Here is a 12851-nt window from a genome sequence, read left to right on the forward strand (position 1 = left end):
GCACTCCTGCTGAGATGTGGAACTAATAAATGTTCATTGTACATCCCATGTAATGATATACATGGAATAAATAAATGTTCAATTTTGACCGTAGTTAGTGTAGCAAGCAGCAAATTCAGTAACTGCTTCAACTTAAATTAAAAACCCAGATATTTTAACCTGAATATTCAAATTCCAGTCTGCACAGGATCATTTATTTTAGGGAAACCTTAGATGATCTTTGGGACAGAATGAAAAGCCAGATCTTAACCCCAATAGCTTAAGTAGTCCAATACTACAGAGTAATCCCTAGCTTGTTTACAGTGACTACTGTTCTCTCCATATTTCCAATTCCTTCTGTGCCAAAGATTTTTTAAATTGGCTGTGTATAAACAGACGGAAGTCCTCAGGTTTGCTACATAGGTAGGAAACAATATGAGTTTTGAAATCTACAAGGAGGTGGGAAACTGCTTGGAAATATGGTATAGGCACGCTTACTGTATTTACTCCTAAAGACATTTGATTTAAACAGATAGCAATGAAAAGGTTTTAAAACTGTTACTAAAAATACTTCCTTTAGGCTTTGACTTAAAATCTCATTGAGATGAATAGAATCACACCCCTGAAAGAAATTGTTTTAGACTAGATCAGAGCTCAGCAAGGCAGCGCTGCATCAGGTTGAACTTGGCTCATATTTTAAGTACAACTCCAAACTCATATAGAGTGGATATTTTGTGTTAGCTTTAAAAAATACAGCACGAGTTTCTGCAGCACAATACCATAGCAAAAGCAGATTCTGGGACAAATTCCATAACCTGAGATTTACAGGGTGTGGGATATACTTAATAGGCATCACTCAGCATGGGAGAAGCTTCCATGTTTTGTGTACCATGCTGAGTCAAGAAATATTTGTACTTACAATCACCTAAGAAGCTAGAAATTAGGATTTCCAGCTTTACACTTGCAATATTAATGATCATTTGCATCTACAGCTTATTATTTGTACAATGCCAGAGATATACATATATTTTACAAAATACAGAGCCTCTTGTTCTAAAAAGATTCCTATCTCAACTAGATAAGAGGTAAAATACTAAGCCAGGAGTATTTTGGCAATAGAAAGGTATGCACATAAAAATCACAATTTCATGTATCTATCTACAAGTCCCTTAGGACTACTGATACATATTTAAATAGTTCTCACATATTGACACCTGGAAATATGGCTGTTTTGCCTGCTGCACTTTATACAAAATGTCATTAATTTCGTTGATAACTTGGTTATTTAGGAAAAATGTCTGCCACAAGGCTCCTGGCATTCACTATTCCTTTTGTGTGTGTTGCCAACCCTGGAAGACACAGTGGGATGACACACAACTGCTGAAGCTCCATGCTGGAATGACTAGTAAATACTCAGCACTCAGTAATGTTTATTCATCCTATGCTATGCCCTGAATGCCAGTCTAGGACTCTCCAGTTTCTCACTAACACCCAGAGGTAGCGAATGATTTCTCAATAATGCAGTATTCAGCTGCTCAATTGCTCCCAAGCTACATAGCTCATCATGTTTTTACACTGTTCTGTATCTGCAGCCATTTCAATTCCCAGCAACATCCCAGCAACAGCAATAATGGAAAGAAGCAGCATTCATTTCAGGTAAGACTAAGCTTAAAAAACATGTTTTTTCAGGCAAATACTATGAGTGGGTAGGAAACAGATCTTAGCACAGCCATCACCAGCATTGCAGCTAATTCTTGTTAGTGTTGCACCCCAATTTAATTTCTCCTTCCCTCCTTCCCTGCCCCTCCCTTTTTTTCCCCCCTCCTTTACACATCAGCTAGATAACAACTCCCACCAGTGTCCTCTCCTCCATGCACTCTGGTGCAATTCAGGTGCCTATGGAAACTTTGTTAGCTCTCGTGGCTATTAATTCTGCCTTTCCTTGTGGTGGCACCATGACAGCGTCAAAACTGTGCACCTGGTCAGCAGGGAACCCAACCTCCTTTACAATTCAAAAAGTTTCTTCCTCCTTCCTTGCATCTCAGCAAGGACTGCATGTTCCTCACTCCCTGCAGTGTGCCCAGGCTAGCAGAAGGGCTCTGGTTTTATCAGTTCCAGAACCAGGAAAGCATTCCTGTCAATGTCCCTGCTCCTGCAGAGCTGCTGCTGAAGTGCTGTGCAGACAGCTGAGCACACTCTCCCCTGAAAAAAACCTCATTTGAGGGCCTACTTAGCATAATATTGTACTAAACTAAGCATTTCTTACAGTGGATATGATCAGTCTTAGTGACATCTTCAGTTTGTAAGTAATGAGTGGTGTGAAGCACCTTCAAGATGCCACATAATGAATATTGAACTGGACAGATGTGCTCTCCTTTCCTTGTCCGAGGGGAAGCTGGAGTGCATTTGTGGAGATGAGTTTGACATATACCTTATTTAGTTATCACTTTGTCAGTATGCTCATCATTACAGCATGTGCTGCAAGGAATTCTGTTTCAGAATATTCTTAAGCATTAAAAAAATGTTTTAGGGCTCTCAGTCATTGCTGTAACTATTTGAAAACCCTCTCCCCTCAAACTGAAAAGTTTTTCCTTGTGATTTTGCTTAATCTTTTTATTTAAGATCCATAGTTTAGGAAGGGTTTAGAAAGGAGATCCACTGCTTGTAGTTTTGCTTCTCTCTTTGAAGTTTTAATACTGTTTTTTTAAATTTCTATTTTTTGGGTTCTTTGCAAGAACTTTGCAACTTTAAATGATTCACTCTTCCTCTCATTACCCAGACACTAAAAGAATGTCCTTTCAGCAAATGCTCTTTTTCCTATTTACCTTCTGTACAGTGGGGAGATGTTTTGAAAAACCCCTCCTTCAACAGCATCACACACAAGTCTTATGGGCTTTTAATTTTGTTTCCACCAGCTGGGCTCACAGTTCTTCCTACACCAAAGTGAATAGGGAACGTTATCTGCTTCCTTTCCCTTCCCTTGATGACAAATCAGACAAAGTAAGGGTACTTGGTTTCAATAACATAAGTAGATAAGAGTAGATATTCCTGGAAGCCCAATGGCAGAGGCAAACTGCATTCAGTTGCTGTATGTATTTTCAGCTAATGAAAATAAAAGGACTTATAGGAGGAGTCTCATCTTCCTCCTGATGGGCTTAGTTCTGAAGGCCATGAAAATCTACAGTCTGAATCATCTAAATCTTGTTTAACATTGCCTAAGTCTTCCTTATGGATCTCCTGGAACAATCTGGCCTCATCCAAACGGTACAGATTGGTTTTTTTGTCAGTGAGGACAACCTACTTGAGCCTTTTCCTTCAGCAGAGATCCCAACTGCGGAAAAGGACTAATACATCAAGTCACAAGTTTGTATCATAAAGAAAAGCCTTGGACACCTCATCATATTTTGTGATTCTTCTCTCACAATTATCTGTATAGTCAGTGATCAATAGGAAAGATTTGTGTCTTACACATATCAGATAAAAATTAAGCTCTTAAATGATTTTAAGAGAGACCATAAAATTTATCTTTGTAATTTAATTTAACATTAGTGTTAAATTACATTGCAAAGTGCATCATGTTGACTGCATGATATGATCTTTTATACTGCACTCAGTATTGCAGTGAGTATCAATTTCAGAGAGCTTGTCAGGACAAAATTAAATTTTAATGTAAATTGGAGCAGATTCATTAATTTCAGTCTGTACTGGGTTTGGATGGAGTTCCACTGTTAGGTAAGGTTTAAAGCTGGTCTGTAGTAATTAAGAGGAGGAGCTAAGCATTTTGCACCAAATATTTTTTACTTAAGCCTTGTCCTGTGAACTAATACCTCATCTTTTAAATCCAATTATAGGTTATGAATTGACATAGAAACCCAGTAGCTATTGTTTTATCTCAACGTGTTTCAGTGGCCTGGTGCAAAGCATATGGCATTTGAAAGCTCTCTTAATTTCATTTTCTCTAGATAGTCCAAAAATCATACAGCTTACAATTTGTTCTCATTTCAATATTATTGCCTCTGCTTCTAACACGATCACCAATTTTATTTCTTACACAGTACCAAGTTAAGAAAAACAAGGGTGACTTCGGAGACTGTAGTGCACTTCAAAAGAGGTTTGTTGCTCTCTTATTCTTTGCCAAGCACAGATATTTAATAATCAGAATTCCTTAATAATCCACCATCACAGCCAGTCCAAACAGTATCTCTAGGAAACAGCATCGGAAAGGTCTATTTCCTTGTTTGCCATCTCCCATCACTATCACGTGTGATGTTGCTGCATGACATTTCCTTCCTCTCTATTTCTCCAAAGGCAAACATGCTCCTATTCAGCAGTTCTGAGTCAAATCCTAACACCTGATATTTCTGATATGCAAACTGTTAGCTTTTTCTATTTGTGCAACAATGAGACCTTATCAGTTTTGCCGCTTTTCATTTTGACTATGAAATGCATCCACTATCACTCTTCACCTGTGTCCCTGGCAGCTCCCTTAGGTTCAGATGGAAGCTGGTATGTTGTTTGTCTTGTTCAAACTACTGTTGATTCAAAACAAATCACAGTATTATAAGAAAGATCAAGAGTGTAAGGACTGCATTTGAATGCTGAAAATTTTTAGTGTGCAGCTGTATTACAACTTGGAAATAAGTTTAGAAATGTTTTCGAGGTGAAGCGGTCTGCAGACAGCAAATGCTGACTTAAAGTTACTGAAAGCAGACCAATAGGAGATGCTATGCCTGGCCAAAATGCAAGTCCAAAAATTTAGTGGTGAGATTGAAGTTTTTGGTTTGCATATAATTTTTGAGGCTACTTCAAAATATGTGACACAGATGAAGACAGTCTCTATATTGAAAAACAAAACATCACATTCACCTTTGATTTTACAAATTCACTTCCATATGTTGTTCTATTTTCAGGTTTCCTTGTACAAGAAATCATCTCTCCTTCATACAATAGATACACATGAAGATTCATACAGACCGAGGCAATACAACTGTGATTCATCCTTCAGACTAACGTGTACATAGCAACTCTAATTTTATTTACAACCATGAAAAATGAAAGCTTTTTCCAGAATATAAGCAGCTAGCTCTTCTGTGTCATGAATCTCTTTCCCCATCCATATAAAATCCTCTTCTTTCTATACTGCAGCTCAAGCACAAATGCAGTGTTTTTCACATAACCAGTTCTATTTTTAGCCTGAATTGTAGGAAGTCTGCAGCATTAATAAATGGAAGAGAAGTACAGAAGTACACTGCATGGTAATGTGCCAATGCAAAAGCTACCTTGGCCTTTAGCCAGTGAACTGTGGTTAGATGTTAGAGCAATCAAAGTGAAAACACCACTTATAACAGAATGATTAATAAGCTGACAAACTTCCATGCATTTATTTCATACTTTTTGAATGCCAACCTTATTAATACCAACATATTTTCTTTTTATTAGTGATATCTCTCAGCCTGAAGGACAGAGGAGATAAATATATATATACTTATATGTATTTTTATACCTGCAATTGTGGTTTGCTTAATTCTGTGTTCAAATAAAAAGGAGGATACTTTGCAGTGCAGACCTTGACACAGGAAAACAAGGAATAAGGAAGGAGCTTTTTTTTATAAACTAATATTGTGACTCCAGTAGGCATAAAACTCATTGTTTCAAGATTTTCTCTCTTATTGACTCCGCAATTCGCTTGTCTGGCCTCAAAATTCAGAAAGCAAAAATGCTCCAAAGCTGTTACACGAAGGACAAAAGTTCACAGTTCTTACAGGGACACAGTCTTCTGTAATCACTTCTCACCCAATCCACAAAACTTGTCCCAGCACTGTTATGCTGTGGACAGATGGATGTTTATATAAAAGACCTTGTTCCTGAATAAAATTCCATTTCGGGGTTATATAAAAACAGCAATTACTGGAAAATGGAACTTTTTAATTAAATGTATTCGAAGAAAGTAGGGATTAATGACTTTAAAGTAGGGAGTATTTAATGCTTGCAGTCATAGATCATCCACTAGTGAAGCTGTATTATCACCATCAGGCAACAATGCTTTTAAGTATCAATGGTGGGTACGTTAATAAGGCTTCAAATGTTTTCATAGCAATATAATTAGCAACACAACTAATGTATACTACACCTATTCTTAAAATAATGCCGTATTAACCTTAACTCACAGCAACCTCTTCAAAATAAATAAACATAGACTTCAGATCAGGCTGGTTGTCCCTTGGTCCAGTGAAGTGAAGATTTGAAACATCGAAACTTTTAGGCAATGCTGATGTGGTAGGGTACGGTTCCTGATAATTACACCAGAAAAATGTAATAACGGCCTATCTGATTCGCTGATTTGTAGGTAGGAAGGAAATGATTGCTTTGCACTTCAATTAAATACAGGCAATAAAACATAGGCAAAATTTTATACTGGCTCTGAAATTGTGCCTGCACAGATCAGAGCCTGGGTCATGCACATCTTAAAAATCAAGCTCTGACTGTGTACCTCATATGGATCAAATACTATATGGTGAGAACAGAAACCCACGCACAGAAGTCAAGAGAGAAAAACCGAAACACCAACATTAGCTTTGTTTTTCTGTGAAGAATTTTATTCAGGTACAGGAAAATCAATACTTGTCCTCTGACTGTACACAGTGTACTTGAGCTGTTCTGTCAGGATCTATATAGAAAACAGAGATGGAATTTTAGGTGGGTGGATATGATGATCAGGTGGAGGTAAAACACAATGGCACGTGTGGCCCCTGCTTCCCAGAACGACTGCATCTCGCAGTGCTGTGGGGACATTGTGTGGGGACACTGGCACTGCCTTACACCACCCACTCAAAAGTGCTGGTGGTCTGAGTGTCTGTGCTGTAAAAGTCCTCCCCAGGGAAACACATGGCAGCTGCATCTGAATGGGGAGAGTCCAGCCTCTTCCCACCCACCCCACCCTGCAGCACAGCATAAACAGAAAGAAGGAGAAGTACCAACAGTACCAACAAACTGAGAATTCCCACACACATAGAAAAATCAGATTGCCCAATCTGATTTTATCAGATTGGTCACTTAATAAATTAGATACCACATCATTCTGCTGCTTTATAATACATGATGCTGTACCTCAACTTGACCTCCCTGCACTAGTCTTGAGAGACATGAAATGACTAAAATCTGTGCTCCCTCTTTGTCCATGTCCAGAGAGACTTATGCCAATAAGCTAATAAGCAAACAGGAAAAAACAATCTTCTTAACCCTTCCCCTGCTTCTGGTTTTCTGTCCCTGGTTTATGACCCCATTTATGTGCCCTGTAGTGGTTACTGGCATCATCACATGCTGCTTGGTGTGGCTGCTGGCTGGTCCTGGTGTGTGCCTTGAAATGTCTGTGTTGAATATCTGGGTTAGTTGTACAGGTGAGTTGGAAAAAGGAGAGAGCAATGACACACAATTGTTTGATAAAAGAAACCTGTCAAATTACTTAATCCACAGACTACTTAGATGAATAACTGAGCTGCCAGCTGAAAAGGAAATGTATTTTCTGGGAAGTCTTTCAAATGCATCCATTCATTTGAAGTTCTCAGTAACAGCAATATTGAGAAAGGTTTTCTGTGTGTGTATCAGTGCTACCAATTGCACTGCAGCACTGCTCTCAAAGCTGTTAAAGTGTGTCACTAAGGTTGTGCTTCAGCAGCACAGCAGCCCTGGTGTTAAAGCTCCTGGCTATTGGTGATGCAGACAGCTGTGCTTGTAGAAATTAATTTGACCAGTTCAATATTTTTCAAGAAAATTTGACAGATTACTTTTGTATCAGCATGCTTCATGGTGTACAGGGAATCATCTGCCGGTTTCATTCCAGCATCAGATCAGGTATTGTCCAACACAGACAACAAAATCAGCCTCAATTCCACAATGGATGCTCTGTTAATATAACAGAAATGTAATTTTCCTCTCATCTGAGCCATTCTAAGTTTATATGGCTTGATGATCCAATGCACAAGGATACATTGCTAATGGTTATGACACCACTTATGGATAAATGATAAAGCACAATACTCCCAAATGAAGCAGGTGAGGCCTGTTCTCCAGCCCTCAGGGAGGGTGCCAGTGCAGCACTTGTGCACACACAGCTCAACCCTGCCTGCTCCCAGCAGAGGGTGGCCCCTTCACACTTTCTAAAAACTACTCTCACCCAGGTTGATCCGAGAATGGCACCAAGACACAGTTTGGGAGACAGTGAGGTGGCATGGGATAACTTAAGAAAATGTGCCAACAGGTCACCTGGGCAGATGTTTATATGGCAGTTCTCAACTCATTGCCATAGGTCTATCTCATTTACTAGTGGAAATACAGGCAGGGAGCATCATCTAACCAGTGACAGCTACAGGTCTGGTGACTGGAATGTCTGTTTGTTTTCCTTAATGAAGAGGAACTGGACTAATTGGACAGACTGACATTTCTGGATGAGGAAACTGAAATCTGTGGTCTCTTGCAAATAGCACTGTCCATATATTACTGATGCACGAAGACAGTGTGCACTGGTCCCAGTGCTGCTGGGGTCACTGCAACTGTTATTTCCAGAGTGGTCACAATGTTTTTGGAAGCTCACAAGACACGGTGCCTGTTGCTGGAAACTCTGACCACAAAAACAACTACAATTTGGCTTCTTAAACTTCATTTATATTAAAAAAAAAAAATACAATTTACACCTTCTTATGTGAGCAAGGCAATGTGAATTTCAATTCTGGCACAAGGCTTGGGTAATTTTGCCTATGCTAACACATCTATTTTCTTCAGTCAGTTCAGTGCTTTTAGACAGCAAGGACAGATTTTGAACTTTTTTTGCTAGTGTGATCACAGTAATGTATCCTCTATCTTCAAAACAGCTTTTTAATGTGTCCCAGCCAGGACTGAAAATATCACACAAGTCACAGAACAATCGTCAAATTCTCATTATCACCCCTAGCATCAGGAGAAGACAGTTTTATGGAGAAGGAGTTACTGAGACCTCAAGATTCCTGTGGTGTTTTCCTTTTTTTTTATTTCCATGAGAAAATAGCCTCTTGGTAGAGCATATAGCATCCAGAAAGACCTCTCAACGGTTCCCCAAACCACTCTGTGTCCCATCTATATAATAAGGAAACTAATAATTCCATAATTTGAAATGGGTACTGTGAGGATACTTTCTGCTCTTGCCAAACACCAGTTATGTCTCAGTGAAATTGAAGCCACTAGGCTCACTTTGGCAGTAATTCAGTGAAGTATAATGGCCCATGATATGCACAAAGTCCGACAGAATTCTATTCTGTTGCCTTATGTCCTTTAACACCATCTCTCTATGAATCAATGATGCTTTCATGAGTATTTTTGAGGTTTTCTGACACTGCAGGAACTAAAATTTAAAATAAACAATTCCTACTTCTTATTGCATTTTAAAGGGACCTTTCTAATTTTTACAGTCATGTTCCAGAATATTGTCCTATTCAACACCAAAAGAAGAGACACAGTTTCCTCCTTTTTTTTTCCTTGCAGCTAAACCATAATTTTTCAAGTCTTTAAAGATGGGACTGTATTTGCAGATCTTATGTGTCATCTCACACAAGGAAGCCATTTATCACCAATTTAAACTTCTGTGCAAATGCCTTTTGACTTCCACAGCCATTACCTTTTGCAGCACAGATTGTTAAGTGTAATTATTATCAATTAAATAAGTAACAATTAATTTACATTTCTTGTAGCAATTAATATTACAAGAGAAAAACTGTAACCTCCAATATTTAAGCAGTCTTGATGAAGAGAAATAAACACATATTTTCAGGGTTTGAAATGGGTTCGTTTATACTAATACACCATATGACACTTCAGAGAGATGCACCAGCACTTCCCAGACTACTGGAATAACGGGATCTTTTCCTCTATTTTAGTGTTCCTGTGTTTGTCAATGCAGAAATCCAATATAATCTTTTGACTAATACACATATTTTACAACAGTATCTGAACAACAGAATTTCTCAGGTTTTGATCATATTTTCTAGGAAAGCATTCTCAGTAATATTAGTGATCTGAAGATCAGCTGAAAGGTTCCAAATGTCTCTCGCATGCTCCAGTGAACACAAAAGATTCTTAGCAAGTGGCTTCAATGTCTAAACCATCTAAACACAGTCAGTCTGTGGCTGTATCCTGGTGACTGTGTCCAAGCCCCAACTTTGCAGGTACTCACTCACAGCATCCATGTACATTTGAAAAATTTGTGCTTCTTGTTCTCTGCCTAATAGGAACCATGCTTGTGGTTCCTATAGTTGAATAGCAATTCCTGTCTGAACTAGACTCCAGAGTAAGTTATATTGAGTTCCATAACCTTCCTCACTTCTAAAAATGGTAAATGAAAAAAGCAAATCTCTGAGGTCTATGAAGTGACATCATTCTTTCTTGCCTCTGCTGGCTGCAGGTTTGTAAGCACCCAGATTTTTGTTTTCATAGCTTTCTGAAACAATTTTGTTTTTCCAAATCTATTTCAACACACAGCCCCATGTGCCTACTATCCTTTCCCCTTCTGATACTTGGTTCAGCAGATGGTGCAAATGAACTGGCATATACAGTATTTGCTTAATCCTATGCTCATCTGAATTGCTGTTTTGAGACTAATGCAGATGCTTTATTCTTGTGAATTGTCTGCATTATGTCCTTGCCCATATTGTTTGATTTATCTTGTTCTTCCTGAGTGGGTTCATTCTGGGAGGTGCTGCTGAAGAATCATACAACTTGAAGTGTCCCTTAGTTATCTCCAGTGAAAGGTGGAAACTCTTGCTAAGAAATTTTCTGAAGTTTATGAAATGGCACCAGGTATAAAGCACAGCCAGAGACAGAGAGTCCCAATAATTAAAAAGATTCTGATATTGAATGGGAAAGTATGAGATAATTATGGCATGAGTCAATTGATCAAGACATGAGGATAAATTAGTCTGCAGAAACCACTGACCAGCAAAGCTTTAGCAGGAATATGCTCTTTCAGATTGCTTGTTTTGAAGCTTTTAATTAGTTTTGCAGACTGCAAAAGAACTCTAGTCTGGGTATTCTGGGAAGCAATATGGTATGTGCCACCACCAAGTGAACATTTAGGGTGTGGAAAACATAAAAAATTATGGCGATATTTTTATGTTCACTAAGTATGCCCCAGTGTCCCCAACCCTTCATTAATCTGTGGCTAAGTGGAGAAATGAGTTAAACTTTTCTTCTGAAAAGACTGCAAGTATTTGTATCCAACCTGTGATTGAATGGTCCGTAATAAGTTGAATAAACTGCTGCTTGGGAAAAATCTTAATTCAGAGACATGGTACTCATTGACTATTTTCTCCTTCTTCTCCCCCTCTCCTGGAAAGCAAGGCCAGAAGCAATCATGTGGAAGGTTTAGGAAGGGACAGGATCCAAAGGAGCTACACTAAGGCTACTGTTTCTTAGGTGGCAATGCCAGCTTAAGCAGCACCGTACTGTCCCACTGCTGTGCAAGCACTGCTATTTGTGTGGCTGTACAGCAAAACAGCTGGGGGAAGAGATCTGTCCAAGAAATAACTAAGGAAACAGGCATCATGTGGGCAGAAATGTGTGGCTGAAACTAGTGATGTGGGGCAAATGCTGCTTAAGAAACTGTACAGATGGACAATCCATGTGTGGGTTTCTGAAAGCAATCGGAGAAAGTTTTCTGCTTGGTGATAGACAAAGGCATTTTTGGGATTGTGTTCTGAGCCAGATTCTTGCTAGCATCTTTAAGGAAAGCTATCTTATTTTAGCTCTTATTACTGCTGATTATCTCTGCTCCCCAGAAAGGGTCATTCTGGCACAGAGGATGATGTTACTGTGGAGGCTTGTGACTCTCAGGTCCAGACTTGGAAGAGCTCTTGGGGATCACCCTTACACATCCATGAGTAAGATGACATAACAGCTGAGTACCAAATCTCTTTGGCCAGTAGCCAAGAGAGATGACAATAAAAAAACCCCTACATTTAGTTCTATATTACATTTAAATTACTTTTTATCTGTGTATGACTCTTCTAGTTTTCCCAGTAGCCAAGTATGGCGAAGAGAAAGTGTCATTTAGACCAAGAATCTTCCTGATGGAAGTAAAAATAATGGTCATTTAACTGTCAGGCTGAGCTAGAGCAGTTTTTCTGCCTATTGTTATAGAAGCTGTCCTCTGATCCTGGCAGAGTAGCAACATTGGGTATTCACCTTCATCTAGGGTTTGGTATTAGAGTACCATGTAAAGTACTAGGGACATGCAAAAATACCATGGTTGTTCAGCCATTTAAGATTCCAGAGAGTGTATCAGAGTATTCCCTGAGCTTTGATACTCTACAACCTCGTATTCTGTATTCAGAATTTAACACACCACTGGGTTCATGCCACGATAGAGAGAGGCTGCACCTGGGCATAGATAAGGTTAAATCTGTACTTTTCATGCCTTTACTTTTCATGCATGTTGAAAATGTGTAACCTCAGGTTTCCCCCATACTTCTTTAGTACCAAGAAGGCAAATTAAAACAAGCTGGCCATGGCGGAGCATAGGCATATCTGAGGGTACACAAGCTTCTCCCCCAGTCACTGGGTTTCACTGTGTGCACAATGCTGCATCCATTCCAGAGAGGATCAATCCCTATGCCAATTCCACTGACCAGTGGAGTAACAGATTTGCATAGCCCCTTACATCTGATAGAGAAAAGTCTATCTTCTGGGAACGACCACGCCCAAACATCGTTTTGGGGGGAATTCCTGGAACCTTCCCTAAGGAATAAAGGTCAGCTTGTGTGCCAGGGTGGGCAGCACCCAGCCAACTGCCAGCCCCATTGAGCACTGGGGCAGCAGGCAGGGCCACAGTGCTGCCTCACTCCACCTGC

The 12851-nt window shown here is 39.3% G+C and overlaps 1 protein-coding gene and 1 long non-coding RNA gene across 14 annotated transcripts in view; one reads left to right on the forward strand and one right to left on the reverse strand.

Moving 5' to 3' along the window:
- Positions 1-12851, reverse strand: part of LDB2 (LIM domain binding 2) — a 378538-nt gene that overhangs the window by 17935 nt on the left and 347752 nt on the right. The gene's annotated exons all lie outside the window — the stretch shown is intronic.
- On the forward strand, positions 1472-6719 carry LOC125326190. Its single transcript, XR_007203711.1, has 3 exons — positions 1472-1635; positions 4035-4090; positions 4890-6719. It is a non-coding gene; the product is annotated as an uncharacterized LOC125326190 (long non-coding RNA).

This window comes from Corvus hawaiiensis, chromosome 5 (genome assembly GCF_020740725.1).
Source record: "Corvus hawaiiensis isolate bCorHaw1 chromosome 5, bCorHaw1.pri.cur, whole genome shotgun sequence".
In the NCBI taxonomy this organism is placed as follows: Eukaryota; Metazoa; Chordata; class Aves; order Passeriformes; family Corvidae; genus Corvus; species Corvus hawaiiensis.